This window comes from Python bivittatus, unplaced genomic scaffold (assembly GCF_059951505.1).
Source record: "Python bivittatus isolate LINGU-HERP-01145 unplaced genomic scaffold, Pbiv_v1 ctg000980_np1212, whole genome shotgun sequence".
Taxonomy (NCBI): domain Eukaryota; kingdom Metazoa; phylum Chordata; class Lepidosauria; order Squamata; family Pythonidae; genus Python; species Python bivittatus.
In genome coordinates, this window is record NW_028277125.1 from 41,616,044 (window position 1) to 41,633,863 (window position 17,820).

General features: G+C 38.1%; 1 protein-coding gene across 3 annotated transcripts in view; it reads right to left on the minus strand.

Moving 5' to 3' along the window:
- The window catches only part of WDR33 (WD repeat domain 33), an 83,490-nt gene extending 66,331 nt beyond the window's left edge, over positions 1-17,159 (minus strand). Inside the window, exon 1 of one of the 3 annotated variants that reach the window (XM_007421959.4) lies at positions 17,022-17,159. The gene's annotated coding sequence lies outside the window, so the exon portion shown is untranslated. Of the gene's footprint in view, positions 1-10,228; positions 10,336-17,021 lie in introns of those variants that run through there. The other 2 variants (XM_088132172.1, XM_088132174.1) reach the window with 2 other exon arrangements.
- Positions 17,160-17,820: the final 661 nt, after the last annotated feature.

Here is a 17,820-nt window from a genome sequence, read left to right on the forward strand (position 1 = left end):
TTTCTGAAATATTCTAAGTTTTTATTCTTTTCATTTGGGTGTTTTACATGAAGATGACCAAGATGACAAGATAGTTTCATTGCTTGTTTTTAAAATGTTTACTGACACAGTAAACACACTCGAACATTTTTGTTAGAGGAGGACTCAATGAATTCACATGCCAAGAAGTTTGATGAACAATGGAGGCATGGTTTCAAAATTAAGGATAACTGCATATTGGTCAATGACCGAAATAAATATGATGATGATGATGATGATGATGATGATGCATAAACTCTTCTTATAGTAATTACAGCTTAATAGATGCGCAAGAATTAAGTCAGATTGACCATCTAATTGGGATTACTACATCAGTGATTAATGGCTGTTGCAGCATGCATATGGAAAATGAGTTCTGAAGTTACTTGATGTTATTGTTGGGTTGGTAATCTATTTAGCACCAAGTGTGGTACATCAAATATGAATAAAATGGCACTAGCAAAAAAACCCCTGTGCATTAAAAAAATCATTACTGGATGATTTTAGTTTCTTCATTTTTGCAACATCCACCACAAATCTTAAAATGCCTGATAGGAGTATTCCACAGATAGAAGACTACTATGTGAGAGTAATCGCAACTCTACAGAAACTATGTACAGAATTATAATTAAAATTCCCTGGGATATTGTAATTCTTACTGTAAACTATATAAAAGTCTAGCAGCACATTTTAATATGCAGAATCACTGCTTAGCTCCAAAGTTCCTATCAGAAAAAACGTTCCTCTTCTCCCTGTAGATCTGTTTTGAGCCCTATCACTAGGAACAAAACTTTCAGAGGTCTATGTGATAGACCATCTAGGTTTTTACTACAGTCTTGCAACAATCCATCTAACCTCTTTTAAAAGATTAGCTTAGTTTTAAGCCTCTCTATTGTCTTGTTTTTACTGGACTGAATTTTAAATTTCTATGTATATCAGAATAAAATCTTTTTGTTAAATGAGTATATATTCTAGCAAATAAATGCATACATAAATATCTGTATCTGATACATGTCTGATTATTGCATTTCCTCCTTTTAGACCAAGTGGGTGAGACTGCATAGCAAATGGAAAAACAGAGGGAGAAGCCTTTTGAATACAAGAGGTGACAAGCACATTTTAGGATGCAATCCTAAGCATGCATACTCAGAAGTGTAACTTCCTGAAATCAATAACATTTCTTCCAAATAAACATGTTTTAACAGATTATTCACAAAAAATTAGACCTGACAATATCAATCAAAACTTTTCAGTTCTCAAGAATTATAAGAGTAGGCTAAGATAATCAGTTTACCCAAATCTATCCCTTGTAAAGTTAAAGGATTAGGTTCATGTTTCCTGCCAAGGAAAATACAGTTTATTTGGTTCTATGATTTGTAAACTATGGTCCTGGTCTGTGAACCCAGCAAACTATACTTTACTTTAAAAACCCATGTTAATATACCATGACTTATTATAAACAAAGATATTATGTAGTTTTTATGTTAATAAAGCCAGAAATAATATAGAGGTTACTAAGGAAAAATGTCTTTAATAATCAATAGTTTAATTTTATACCAATTCAAAAGAACCTTTATTTGCATGTGCATACAGTTCTATGTTTAGTATTATTTATGTGTAAGCCTCTTAGCTATGATGCACATTCAGACATCAGAGAAAACATATCCATAGCCATTTGCAACTCTTCCTTTTCTTCAACAGATATCCATTCACTTTTGTAGCGACTGACTAGCTGTCATGTCTGGCATCCCTTTAAAACAACAGCAACAACCACCTGCAGATCTACAGTGACCCAACTGGAATCAGATCCACCATAACTAAGGAGAAAGAATTACATCCCACCCCAACCCCTTTTTGTTCATTTTTTTTTTAAATACAAGACGATGGTGACTCAACTGGATAAGATCCAGCAGGGTAGGGGAAGGTGAATTCCTCCATAGTCCTTTCATTGGAAAAAGTAACCTCTATTTTCAGGTAGGATGGGTGATGCTGGTAGGGTAAAAACCAAATCAGAATAGCAAAGTCACTGTTGGTTTTTCTGGGGGTGATGGTGGTGGATGTACCCTGCCTTGATTTGGCAAATTACTGCCTGCTTAATCATAACCATGATCAGAAACTATGGTTAAAACAGGAAACAACAAGCCACGGCCATATATTATAGAGTTCTTAACCTGAACCCAATCACAATTAGACATATTCTAAGAGATAAATAGGACGTGTTCCAAGATAAATTATTCCATGATTGCTATTAAATACATTATAAAGCAGACTCCATGAACATTTCAAAATAATTTTGAAAAAAAAAATCCTCATGTCTAATCTTTATGGAAATAAAAAATTATGAGAGCATTCTGCAGCTGAAACAGTAAAAAATTATTTTTCTGGGTATCTTAAACAATTCTGTGTTTAGATTAACAAATCCTAATGTAAGAAAATGAAATATGAATAGGAAGCTATAGTTAATTATAGGGTTCCATTATGTTCAAACTGAAAACCTGAAACCACTATTTAAAGTTGATTTAATTTGGAAACCATTAATAATAATTCCACCTCATATAGTGATTTAATTTACTAACATCCAGTTGTCCAAATACAACCTCACCTACTCCATATATGGGAGCAAACACTATTTCAATGCAGGGGCAGAAGAAATGGCAGCTAGCAACCAAAGTTTCTTTATAGTAGTAGGGTTTCTTGCAGGTCTTAATCCTAAGAAAAATTTGAACAGGCATAGGGGCTACTACTATAAGGGAGGAGTGAAAAGCCTTTGTGCACATTTAACAAACAATATAATGTTTTGGATCCTAGCTCATACTGGAAAACAGTTTTAAGTTATAAAATGGTCAGATTAAGAAGTTACAAAGACTCTATCTGTGTAGAAAATGAATGACTAAATCTACAAAATATGAAGATGTATTTCCCCAAGAAAACCTAGTGATGTAAAAATGCTACATATCTGCCCTTAATAAAACTTCACCGCCATGTATCATGTTACTTAGAATCTCACCCTGAAATTAACAGAACAGTTTTCCATTACAGGCTTGTACTTCTTTGTAAAAGAATTAATAGTTTTGAACTGATTTCTCTCAAATTAGAGAAGAAACTTCATATTCAATCGTACATGTACTGAATTCATTCTCTTGAACAAGGAAAGGAACAAGTTGATAATATTAGAATGCATTTAGTTGAAACATATTAACAGTACAAAACAATTTTTAAAGGAGTGAATGGGGCAATTTATATGTATTGCCTGGCGTATCAGGATTTATCAGGATTGCTGCTATATGCTACCTGACTACTACTTAACCACTCTTATTAACAGTAGGTCTAAATAAACTAGGACTCCTGGTCTTCTACAAGCCTGAATACAAAACAAAGTCTCTGACTTATTAAAAGAATGAGCCACTGATCCTGTTTCAAACAGAATTTCCCTGATTTGTTTGGTTATCTTTGCTGGCAGTTTACTGTATGCTTGTGATGGAATGGACTTATGAAGGCCATGCTCAGGGAGATAAGCGTGTTCTTAGCTCCCAACAGGAGCGTGGGAAGTTCAAGATGATGAGGCTGGCACCTCCCTAAGGGATTCATGGTGTTGTGGCTGGCTGGCTTGGGAACTTGGGTTAAGTCTGGTGAGATTCTGTCTTGAGCTGGAAGCTAATAAACGCAACAGAACTGTATTTGCATTGTCTCTTGGAGTTCTTTGGGCTGAACCTGACAAAGCTAAACTAGAGCAATCAAGCCTTAGGTTAATTGCACCACCAGGTTACCCTAGTGTGAGTACAGACCATCAACTGTGGCTTCAAGAGCAGGTCCTTCAAGATTAGGAATAAATGTTATTGTTCTCTACTGGTCCCCAGCCCATTGGGATCTCTGCCTGTTTTTCCTGCTATGCATCAAAACTACAGGTAGTCCTTGCTTAATGATGGTAACTGGGACTGGAATTTCCATCGCTAAACAATGCAATTATAAAAGCATGTCATGTGACTGCATTGTTTAGTGACGGCAATCCCGGCAGTCCCCACTGCCTTTGTTAAGCGAAAATCCTGTGTCATTAAGTGAGAATCACATGTGACTGTGACTTGCGATTTCCTGCAGGTTTCCCACAAGCAAAGTCAATGAGGAAGCTGGCTGGAAGTTGCAAGTCCCAAGCGGCTGGCAAGTAGGCTGGAGGGCAGATGAGTTCTACGGAGTGAGGTGGGGGGGTACTGTGGTAAGTGCATGCAGTGTGTGCGTGCAGGCTGGTAGGGGTTACCATGCTAGTGTGTGCAGGCTGGGAAGGGGGTGCTGTGGCACTGCGCAAGTGTGTGTGGGTTGGGGAGAGGTTGCTGCAATGCAAGCATGCTACAGAGTATAAGATTCCTGGGATCTTGTACTCCATAGTGGGGCTCCTCGGGAGAAAGGTGGTGGGAGTGACTTGCAACCTTCCCTGATGGCTTCCCCATTGACTTTGCTTGTGAGAAACTGGCAGAGAAGGTCACAAATGGTGATCATGTGACCATGGGACACTGCAGCCGTCATGTGAGCCAGTTGCCAAGCACCCAGACTGCAATCACGTGACCGTGGGGGTAGTGCAACAGCTGGAACTTCAAGGACCAGTTTTAACTTTCACTCATTAGGTGCTGTCACAACTTCTAATGGTCGCTGAACAAGTGGTCATTAACCAAGGACTACCTGTAGTGTTTTCCAACATGTACTGGCACAAACAGTGTTATCCAGTTCGCTGGCTGAGCTTCATTTCACTGCAAACAAACAGCTGCCTTCAACTGCTACTAGGCATTGTGGCAGGTGTGCCCCCTGCCCCGAGTCTTTGGTCACTGCCTTCCATGGCCATTTTGTATTGGATTACCAGCCTGCCTATAACCTTCTGATCAGATCTCAACCTGTGAATCTTTTTCCCCCTTCCTTTGATTGATGAAAGGTTGGAATATTTTTTTACCAGGTTACCTCTTTTTAAAAAAATTAAGTAAAATGGACTCCCTAACAGACCCTACTATGCTGCTTCATTATGGCGAGGGGGAGGCATTCCTGGAAGGGATGAGTGAAGAATGCTGGGAAGGTATGCCAAGAGGTATATTCAAAGCAGGTTCACCCAAGGCATGAAGGTCATCCCAGCCGTTCAACTAAAGCAAGCAGGTACCTATGCTGGGCAGCAGCGATATAGAAAGATGCTGAAGGCAGAAGATCACCTTAGTAACAATGGCAAAGGCATAATTTCAAACCACACATGAGAAAGCAATAGTAAACCATTCCTGTATTTAACCAAGAAAACCACGTGCATAAAAAATATAAAATGATTGACAATATAGTCCCAGATGATGAAGTCAGATAGTACTGAATATGCTACTGAGGAAGAGCTGAGGGTTTTTCAGAGTACTAAAGGTGTTTATGTTGTGACTATATTAAAGCCTTTGGAATGTCCAGTTGCTGATGTTGCCATGACAGGAAAAGAAAATCTGAAGCTGCAAAAACAGAATTACAGTGGAAGTATGGAACGTAAGAAGCATGAACATAGGAAAGCTTAACACAGTAAAACATGAAATTAATTGACTGTACACTAACATCTTAGGCATCAGCAAATTGAAACGGACTGGAATTGGGCACTTTCAGTCAGGAAATCATACTTTTCACTACTCAGGACATGAAAAACAAAGGAGTGATGTTGCTTTCATAGTCAGGAAGGATACAGCAAAAACATACTTGGCTACAATGCAGTAAATGACTGAATAGTATCAGTTAGACTTCATAGAAAACCTTTTAATATGACAATTATCCATGTTTATGCTCCAACCACTAGTGCAGAAGAACAAGTTGATGTTTTGTAGTCAAGTTCAGTCTGAAACTGACAGAACATGCAAACAAGATATGCTGCAAGTGGTTGTTTATTGAGGAAAATGTAGTTGGACTGTATGGCCTAGGAAACTGAAACGAAGCAGAACAAGTTATCAGTTTTGGTTAATCCAATGATTTCTTCATTGCTAACAGTCCTTCAAGAACCAAAATAGCGTCTATATGCATGGACATCACCAGATGGCGTACAGAGAAATCAAATTAACTATATTAATGGTACAAGGAGATGGAAAAGCACAGTTGTAACAGCAAAGACATGGTCAGGGGCTGACAATGGAAATTATTACAAACTGCTCATTTGCAAGTTTCAATTAAGCTAAAGAAAAAAGCCAACCAGTTTCCATGATATGATCTTGACTAATACCCACCATTTTCAAGAACATCAGAAAGTCTGCTTTGAAGTCCAGAACCTCACTAAACCAAACCAGAGGAACAAGACAGGAGAACCCAAAGACAAGACAGACAAGGATCTCAGGAAGTAACTTAACAAAGAATTTCAAAAAGCTGTCAGAAGTGACAAGAAGCAGTATTACAACATCTGTAAAGACATTGAAAATGGAGACAGACAAGGAAAGTCTTTGAAAAGATCTCTAAACTCAGAAAGAATTTCTAACCTTGAACTGGTATGCTAAAGAATGCCAACGGACAGACAGTAATTGATTCCAGATTTCAAAGATGGAAGGAGTATAACTGAAATTCTGTACAGGAGAGATGTCAACATCATAAATACCTTAGAAGATATTCCCTACTTCCAGAACTTCTAAGAATAGAAGATGAAGTTAAATCAGGACTCCAATCATTACCAAGTCAGAAGGCTATAGCAGCTATATCTGAAGAAATATGGCAAGCAACAGAACAAATATCAGTAAAAGTTCTAACCCAACTATGCCAGCCACTCTGGAGAATGACACAGTGGCCAATAGATTGGAAAAGGTCAGTCTACATAACAATACCAAGAAAAGAGACTTAAAAGGGTGTGGAAACTATCATACAATATCCTTAACTTCACATGCTAGCAAAATATTGCTAAGAATCCTTCAATGCAGATCAGAGCCCTACATGGAAAGAGAGATGCCAAATGTTCAAGCTGACTTTCCAAAAGCCAAAGAACATGAGACATTATTGCTGATACATCCTGGATAATTGAAAACCAAAGAATACCCAAAAGAAGCCAGTATGTGCTTCATTAGTTATAGAAAGGCTTTTGATTGTGTTAACCATGCCAAACTGTGGAATGTACTTAGAAAAATGGGAATTCCAGAATACCTCAATGTCCTCATGCGAAACTTATACACAGGTCAGAAAGCCACAGTCTGGATGGAACACGGTAAAGAAATGAGACAAGACTGTTTACTCCCCATCTTATTTATTCAACCTATATGAATATATATTGAGGGAAGCTGGAGTGGAAAAAGATGAGCATGGTTTTAAAACTGAGGGAAGAAGCATCAATAATCTGCACAATGCTGATGATGCTACTGATAGTTGAAAATCTAAATGATTGGCAACACTTAGTAATGAAAGTCAAGGAGTGTAGTGGAAAAATGGGAATAACATTAAATATAAAGACCAAACTAATGACAACAGGTATAGCAACCAGCCTCAGAATTGACAATGAAGATACTGAAGTGGTGGATAGTTCCTGCCTTTTAGGATCATCTATCAACAGTAAAGGAACCAGCAGTCAAGAAATACACACATACTAGCACTTGGTAAAGAAGCAATGAAGGCCTTGGAAAAGATATTGAGATGCTGGGATGTGTCTATACCTACAAAGATCAGAATTGTATAGACAATGGTTCTTCCTGTAACACTCCAAGGAAGCAAAAGTTGGAACTTGAAGAATCAGAATAGAAAGAGTACTGACAATTTGAACTTTAGTGTTGTAGAAGACTCTTGAGAATACCATGAATAGCCAAGAAATCAAATAAATGGATCGTCAAACAAATCAACCCAGCATTTCCCCTTGAGGCGCAAATAACCAGACTCAAAATATCATATTTTGGACACATTATGCAAAGACTTAGCTCTCTGGATAAGTCTATAATGGTTGGAAAAATGGAAGGAAAAAGGATGACCAGCAGCAAAGGTCGACTCAATTACAGTGGTGATGGATGCACTGATGGAAAACCTGAAAGACCAGATTGGGAACAGATCCTCCTGGAGAAATCTATCTACATGGTTGCTAAGAATTGACACCAACTTGACAGATAATTAATGAAAAACATTGACAAGAGTTCTGCCAGTTTCCCATTACAGTCCAAGTGACAGAAGAATAAAACAGTGTTTTCTTTTATTTTCTTTTTAATTGGTCCACTGGTGAATGCACCAGATTGGAAAGTATTATATATGAGGGGACTCAACAGAACGTGGCTCATATAAAAGATCCATCAATGGAACCACGTTCTTAAAACCTGAACACAGGAAAGGAAAGTGACTGTTTACTTTTCCAGCTTAGGTGGGTGGGTAAAGAAGCAGGGGAATCCACCCATCTGGAGCTGTGATAAGTGCAGCCTAGACAGAACACTAGACTATCACCACGGTCAAAACAGAGGAAAGGGGATGAAAGCCAGAAAGTCAGCTTCATTGTCAGTAGATTTATGCATGTGAGTCAAGCAGTTTAAGGCTTTAATGTAGAATAGTTCTATGTTCATCGGCATGCTTGCTTGACCCTAAACACTAGAATTTGGATTGTTGTTGTGTTCAAACTGGGCCAGTCTATCCATTTTATAACACAGTCTAGGCATTTCTGATCCATTTTAAAAACTGTTTAAATTGAGGCTATCTACCTAACAGAATAACTGCTGTATGGGAAAAAACCAAAAGCAAAGACATAATCACCTATTAGTTTCTAATAAAGAAGCTTGATTGTTCTGTGAGAATGAACTCAAACACAAGGCAGGCAACAAGATGTGCAGTACTGGACAACTTACCATCATCTGGTCTAAATGTATTTATTTGGAAAATGTATATGGCCGCCTATCTTATACATGATAATCCTAGGTGGCTCACAACATTCCATAAAAACAATAAATAAATTCTAATTATTAAAACAATAAATAATTATATAAATATAAACCCCAAAAACACCCACAAAAGACACAATACTTCCCATCACAACACCACCACTTCCCACCAACGCTATATATGTTGGGCTTACTTCCATCTTAGTCCAGTGCTTGGGTGAAGAGCCAGGTATTCACGGCCCTCCAGAAGGCTCAGAGGGGAGGCTGTTCCACCACACTGGGGCAGTCATGGAAAAGATGCAAATCTGAAGTCCTGCCAGATGGTAACATTTGAGGGAGGGAACTTGGAGCATGCCTATTCTATCTGACCTAATGGGATGGACAGAAGGTGAGAGGGAGAGGTGGTCCCACAGATAATCTGGCCTCATGCCATTCAGGGCTTTAAAGGTGATAACCAGCACCTTGAATTGCACCCAGAAAAAAAAAAACGGGAGCCAGTACAGCTCACACAACAGCGGTGTAACACTTGCAAACTGCAAAGTCCTCAGAACTGCACACTGTCCCATCCCATGGAGTGTGTGTTGCAGTAATCTAACCAAGAGGTGACTAAGACATGAGTGACTGTGAGCAAGGCCTCCTGGTCCAGGAACAGGCACAGTTGGCACATAAGATGAACTTGTTCAAAGACCGCCCCCCCCCAGCCACAGTTGCCACCTGCTCTTTGAGCAGGATCTGAGAGTCCAGAATCCCCAAGTTACACACCAACTCTATCAGGATGACTGCTATCCCACCAAGAGTCAAAGATGAGAACTCACTGGACTCCAGGGGGCCAAAACCCCAAAGCCACTCCATCTTGCCAGGGTTGAGTCATAGCTGGTTTCTTCCCATCCAGCCTTCACAGCCTCCAGGCACAGGATAAGCATCTGAATGGCACCACCTACCTGGCCTGGGTATACCTGAGTATCATCTGCATAACAATGATACTGCACCCCATGTACAAAATGACTTTGCCCAGCAGCCTCATGTAGATGTTAAATAGGAGACATGAGAGACCCAAACCCTGAAGCAGTCAACATAAGAAGGGCTCCAGAGTGGACCTCTCCCCAGCTGGTACTGGCCATGGAGGAAGGAAGAGAATCAATGAAAAACAGTGCCTCCCAGTCCCAACCCCCCATGCTGGTCCAGAATACCATAGTTGATGGTATCCAAACCTCCAAGACTCCAGGTGGTCCAGGATGGACACACCATCCCCATCCTGAGCCCTCCAGAGGTCATCCACAAGTGCAATAATGCAATTTCAGTACTATAACCCAGCCAGAACTGAAAAGGGTCCAGATAATCTGTTTCAGCTAGGCCCCTCTAAAGCTGAGAGCCTACTACCTTCTCTACAACCTTACCTAAAAAAGTTTGGAGACTGGACAAAAGTTATCCAACAAAGTCAGGTCCAAGGAAGGTCTCTTGAGAAGTAGACACAGCACTGCCTCCTTTAAGCCAGGTGGGACCACCCTCTCCTGCAAAGAGGCATTAATCAATGCTTGGATCCAACCACATGCAACCTCCTGGAAGGCCTTTAACCAACCAGGAGGGGCATGGTCCAAGTCTCTCATTGCATGCTGATTTCAAGCCATAACTAAGACCTCAGCTGGACTGTGCACCAGAGCCTGAGGAATAATCCATCCCAACTCGGTCCATCAGTTGCTTGGGGCAGGCCAAACCTCCCTGCAATAAGGAGCAGCTACAGAAAACTCTAGGGCCAATAGGGAGTGATCTGTCCATTGCAAGGAAGTGATACTGGCATCCTTCAACCCAGAACATGTTGCCAGCGCTTGAGACAAAAACCAGAATCTAATGTGCAATGCCTGTTGTGAGTTTGGGCCCTTAATAAATTGTATTAGGTCCATGGTTGCCAAGTTGGCCATAAATTCCCAAGCTCTCTCGAACTCTGGGCCCGAAGCAGCCAGGTTGAAGTCCCCCAAGATCATCAGGCTGAGGAACACCACTGCCAATGTAGCCACAGAATTCAGGAGCTCAGGCAGGGCCACCACCAAATCAGTGAAATATATTCCATATATCAGAGGGCTCCTACATTTTTTACCCCTTTGACACTATGTGTTTTTTGCTTTGTAATCTATTCCATACTTTAAAAATCAGTTTTTCAGTTTGTAATGGAAATTCTATTTTTATATTTTATGTTATTAAATAAGTACACATCATTTTCTCCTTTTGTTCAAAACAGCTTATTAATTACAGAATTTATAACATGCAAGAAACAGAATGGGATATTTATACTATATGTCTATGAGTATTTAATTATCCTCAACATACAAAAGTTTTCTAATGCTTAAATACTGACAGAGACAAATTATAGCTTCAACTTGACATTTAATGAAAAACAGTAAATGGCACAGACCTAGCTGATCCAATTTACTGAATGCGTATGCTAAGCCACTGTTGTTTGTAAAACATGGTTTATGGCACAGCATGATGTATCAATCCAATCAATTATGTCTCACTGAACAAGCCAGCTTAACAATGGCAACTCTTTAAATAATTGAACATTATTTCAACAGATCAATAGTACTGCACTTTTTAAATTTTTTTGTACTTATCTATCTCCTTATCTGCCAGCAATAGCCACAAAAAAAATCTAATTGGTTACAATTATTTTAAGATACTCAAGACACATAAAACTGTTTTATGAAGTTGAAGTTGGCAAATAGCATACTTAAAAAACTTATGCAGCAGCTGATAACTGTACTGATAGGAAAATGGTGTGGAAAATACATTTTGCTTCAGAGTTAAACTTCTGATAAAACCATGAAGTACAGAATACTGTAAAGTTGTTTACTGCTTAAGCAGCATTGCATACATCATCTTACAACGAAGTAGTATATTAGCTGAAGTAGTGCAGTTTGCTGTTCCTTCAAAATGGATTGCAGTTGGTAAGCAGTTACAATGCTTATCCTTTATCCTTCACTGATCTATCTTACTGTATGGCTTGCTATTTCTGTTATTGGTCCCTAGCATAAAAAACATAGATAGTAAGAAAGATTACTGTAGGCAGTGGAAATTGGATAGGATACAAAATCAAAAAGGAAAAGGAACTGAGAGAAAAGTTCAGCTGCTGCAAAGCCAGATTCACACATTATACAAAACTAGTGGTTTTGTGAATTCAGCTACAGCAATTTATAAATGATGGTTTATGGATTAGTGTGTTGTGCAACCAGACAATTGTGGTTTAAACAGTAACTATGATTGAACAATTCATGACTTAGTACCATGTGTAAACCCAACCACTAATTGTGTAACCTCACATACAGAGAACAGCTTGCATGGGTAAGGTTACAGTATATACAAACACAGCCATATAATTACAGCTACACTTTTTCGAGCAAATACAATTACGAGGACAGCTGCTAAAGTTCTCTACATATATCCAAATCTGCAATGTCTCTTTTCAGGTGGATTTGTACTTGCAATATACATAATCTGACGGAGCAATCTGACAGAATGAAATAATAATATATTAAATTTATATGCTGCCTGACTCCCAGCAACTCTGGGACTCTGGTCAGTTTACAAATTGTTAATTATATTAAAAAATAAAACAACATAAAACAAAAAAGAACAAAGATGGCAGAGATAGCAAACCCAAATGGGAACAAAGAAAAAAAAGCAAAAAGGGCTTCAATCACACTTACCAAAGGCCTGGGTGAAGAGCTAGGTCTTCAGAGCCTTTTGAAACACCAGCAGGGTGGGGGCTGTCTGAATCTCAGGGGAACCTCATTCTACAGGGTAGGCACTGCTACAGAGAAGGTGCACTTCTGGGGTCCCGATAGATGACATTGTTTAGCGTGCTCTGAAGTAACCCAGAGCACACCAAACCTGCCAGACCAGATCAGCTGGACAGATGATATGGGAGACAGGCAGTCCCTCAAGTAACCAGCACTATAACATGTTGGGCTTTATAGGTAGCGAGCAGCACCTTGATTCATAACCAGAAGCAAACTGGCAACCAGCGCAGCTCATGAAGCAGAGGTGTTACATGGGCATAGCAAAGCACACTCATCACTGCCCACACTGCTGCATTCTGGATCAGTTGAGGCTTCTGGGTGGTCTTCAAGGGCAGCCCCATGTACAACACATTGCAGTAGTCAAGCTGTGAGGTGACTAGGATGTGAGTGACTGAAATCCCCCACCTCATCTCAAATATTTGACAATAGAGTGCAACTCTGTGCCTGCTTATTTTTCAATGGCCCTTTAATGCAACAGTTTAGAACTGTGCAAGGATTTTCATCTGGTCCAGAGTAATCAGTCACATGGAATGAATGGCACTATATTGCTAATACAGAAATATGTAGTTTTGTCATATTTTTCCACAAGATACATCGACAGATATTAATCTGAGAATTAGTGATATGGAGAATTAATGATATGATATGCATTTTCTGGATTTTAAAAAAATAGAACAATTTGTTTTTAGAAAATGAAAAAAGTTAAATATAATCTAATTTTGTAAGTTCAGCTTATATCTGATGAATAAGTCTTATTCACAATATGACAGTTGGCATATTAAGTCAGACACTTAATCTTATATAGTCAATGACTGTGTGTTTATATCACAGTCAAGCAGAATTTATACTCAAAAACTCTCATTTTACTCCCCCTAGCAGCAGAACTATCTAAATAAACTTGACTCTTTTCATGATTTATTTACTATGCTTAAACTAGAAAAGCTGGCTTCTTAAAAGCCAGAATTGGAAGGCACATTTTGTTGTTTGTTTGAATGCAGCTACTACATACACATATGTATGTCTAAGGACTATCTTGCAGATAATTGAAATTTTGAAATTGCATAATGTATTCATTCCTAATAGCTTTGTAAAGTAAAGCATATGTTTGAAGAAAAATATAGCAATATAAAATGTTCTGTCTTAGAAGCATGCAAAAATTTCAAAACATACACACACACAAAAATCTAGTTTGGGTTATAGTTTTTATAGAAAAAAATATAATTACTCACTTAAAACTAGTTCAGCAGCATACACAAATTGCTTGTGAAGCCATGTAGGCCTCTATTTTCCAGACTCAGACTTTTGGGGAGATTCTGATTACTTGAGAAGTGTAACTGGCAATTAGTACAATGACTAACATCTCAATGAAGGTGGTAGCTACGTTGTACTAGTACTGGCAATAGTTTTCAGCAAATTTCTAAATGCAATTCAAAAGTGTTTGCTGGACTTTCAATAACTTGTAACTAACCTTACAAACAAATACGCAGGGGTAGCTGTCCTGCTGTATTCATTCACATAATGTCTGTGGATTGCTTTCTTTATCATCAACCAATGTATGATTATCTAAAACAAATTTTCTGTAATGTAAAAATGTCAAATTCCCTCCCCCCCACATTAATCAGTAATACAAGGAACATATATAATACCAGAAAAATTACACTATTTCCTAATTCACTTCTTTAGGCGACAATTCTTAAGATACAAATATAAATATCATGCTATTAGATTTTGAGTTCAAAAACAGTGAATTATTCTTCATATGCTCTTATCACTTTACTGGCAGAGGTAGTAGAACTGGGGTTGAATTTGATTCTGATACCTTATGGAACCACTTCTGTTTCAAAAGTATTTTACAAGCAATTTTAAGAATTGTGCTTTTCCAATTTTCCAGCCTGACAGTTACAAATCTTGGAAACACTTTACATTAATCCTCTATATACTTTAATATGCATGCTTTTCCCTAAACTTTCAACATAATGCAAAAAGTAATATAGCAATTAAGAATCCCAAATCTCTCCAAATTACCTGCAGAACTAGAAAGTTAATCAAACTAATTTAAATTTCAAAACATCAGTTTCCCTGGTGACTGACAATTTACAATTAGAAGCAAAGTTAATTCTATGTCTCTACAGAGTGCAACTTGTATGGCTTCCAGCTCCATTGAGATTGCTATTAAGTTACTGTAGTTTCTTTACCGAAGCCATGATTCCAGGTAATAGCTCCAGGATATTCTACTATAGTACTTAAAAGCAGAAGTAACATTTAAATTCAGATGCTTATGATGTGTAAAAGTGATCCACAAAGAATAGAGAAAAAATGCCAGAAGACACTTTCCAGCCAAACAGTAATTCCTCTGAATTATATTTCAATGGTTTCTAGAAATATTATTACAGGGTCACATTAAGAAAAAATGAGCTTTCAAATAGCTGGTATATTGAAAAATCAACTATCAAAGTAGCATATTAGTTGATTATAGCAAATGAGATAGAATAAACTACAAAGAGATTATCTAGACATATGGAATTTTTAGGTGTAGCCCTATGATTAGGTATCCACTAACCACAGCAGGGAAAGGAAATATTTTTAGCCATTTTTCTCTTCCCACTGCAATCTACTACTGATTGAGAATTATCTGGAACCACACAGGAGATAGTGTGGGGCATTTCAACAGAAAGAAAAGTTGCAAAAAAGGCCTGTCTTCTGTTAGCAAGATCATCTGCTGGATAAACGGCCCTGTTTTTGATATTTTTCTACGAACAGAACAACCTAAGCTCTGTATCAATATAAATAGTACTCTTTACAATGAAAAATACAGAGTTTGAGCCTAGCCTATTGTAATTAGTTTACTACTTTCTCTAAATACATAAAAATGCAGTATAATAGCATTACTATAACTGACTCACCAACTTATTATTTCAGTATTTGTAAGTTATGATTTAACCAAGTATCCATTGAGTTTGTATGTGCTTTCCCCCCCAATAGCTTTATTTCCACTGCGAACTGCTTAGGAAATCCACACAAATTAGTTTGATATCCAAGTTTAATGGAGAAAAATAGCTCTTCTGAGAAAACTTCATACAAATTCCACCTGGTTAACTCATTAAGTTCACATGTGTCTATTAAAAATTAGCCAAATCTAAAAATATGTGATGTTATATCTTCTACTTCAAATCCAAAATACTTTGAACCACTTCATTTGAAATAACGCAAGACCAGGATGTTTGAGGACTAAGCTATCATCTGTGAACTATGTAGTGAGCACTTCATTGGTGCAGTTATGTTTTATTTGAAGATTAGCTGTAAAGCCACAAGATTTTAGTAAAATGCAATGACCCCCATTTAATTTTAAAATGCTTTATACCTTGATTAAGTGCAAATAACTTTTTAAAATCATTAAAAGCTCCAAGAATACATAATCATGCAACTGAAAAAAAAAGACATTAAAATTCTAGTAATTCTACTATAAGCACCTAGCTTCTAAGAATATGTAAGCATGAGTACTGGGAAGTTAAAGGTTTTACAATGAATGTATTACCTTTTAGCACAAACTATAAACTGATATTCAAAATTCAGAATGAACTTATATTTTCAAAACTAAAATTTTATTTGTAATAAAATTTTATGCATATTTACTCAGAAATTTAAGTCACAGTGTGCTCAACAGGACTTAACATCTATTAAGTGAACTTAAAACTGCACTCTTTCTTACAGTTATAGCCTCTTGCCCTTTCTACTTAACCTTGTACTATCAGAAAACTTACATATTTTGTATCATGATATTTTATTTGGAAAGAAGGATGCTAATACCTGGCCTCTGTGTAAGAATTTTTGAAGTCTAAAAGTAACTTCCAATGTTACCAATCTCTAAACTTTGTAACAGTTCTGCAAGTTTAGCAGTATAATAATTCCCAACTATAAATAGGTTTGCACGTTTTAAAACAATGACCAGAGAACGCACAATGGAGATGAGATCTGAACAGGAAAACGGCTCACATTACACACTTATAGCCACTGCTCTTGACCGAAGGAACTCCGCTATAAGTATTCTCCACCTCTTAAACTTAGGATGTGATTACTTAATCACGTCCTAAGGAAAGGGATAGGATGTTGGCTACTTGCTTGCTTTTCCCAGTTTCCTTCCAGATATTGGATTTCACCTCTCGTTTAGAGTGAAGACCTTACGGCTTTTATTGAGCTACATATCGTAGCTTTAGTCTAGCCTCTCCACTTCCATTCACGACGTCCTCCTATTTCGGCTTTCAATCTCAGGCCCGTTCGCCGCCAGTTAACAGCAGCAGCTCTCGCGGCCTAAAAATGGCGGAAACGGCTGCGATCTTCCGACTTACTGGACTCTTCCAACCAACTATCACCAATTTTCTTGATGTGAGACACTCACAAAACAGCCGCTCACGGAGCTTTGTACCGTGGGGCCCCGACGTCCCGAACAATCTTATCCCGGAAGCTGCCGCCTCACGAGCCGTCTCTGCCACAATCCGCCATCTTCCCCAGCAGCGACTGGAGACGGTGCACATGATGAACGTCATCAGACACACCAACCAAAAGGAGGCGGGGAGAGTTAAGACCTTAGGATACGCATGCGCCCTCTGAACGAAGCACGACACGGCATCTTTTTGCGACTACCAGAGAGTAGCGACACGGCGGCTTCCCGTTTGCTTTCCGGAAAGGGAAGCGTTAATGTAAACTAAAGAACGGAAAGGGAAAGCCCAAGCAATAATATAACCCTGTGTAGTCTCAAAATAGTCACAATTTCAACAGGGTAAGAATTTACTTATGATTGGATTGTAATTAATAACTGGCCAAGAAAAATAGTATTTTGTCAAGCAGAAAACGAGAGGTAGAGAAAAGAAATATTTGCGGGAAAATTAATCATTAAAGAGATTGATATTACTAACTCGAAGTAAAAATCACCTTTTGTAATTAATGTTACACAAACTTTGATTTAATATTGAGTAGGGATACCATTATTAAAGTTGTATTAATTGCTGCAAGAAAATTCCATTTTTTGTAGTATGTCTTCTTGCTATACAATTTGTGATGCTTGAAGCAGTCATTTTAACACTTATTTTACAGCCTGCCTTGGTAGTATTCTGGGACTGGGTGAGATGGAGGAATGGATTCTGTCCTCAAAGCAATTTTTAATAACTGGTTAACCTTTCAGTAGTTGATTTATGTTT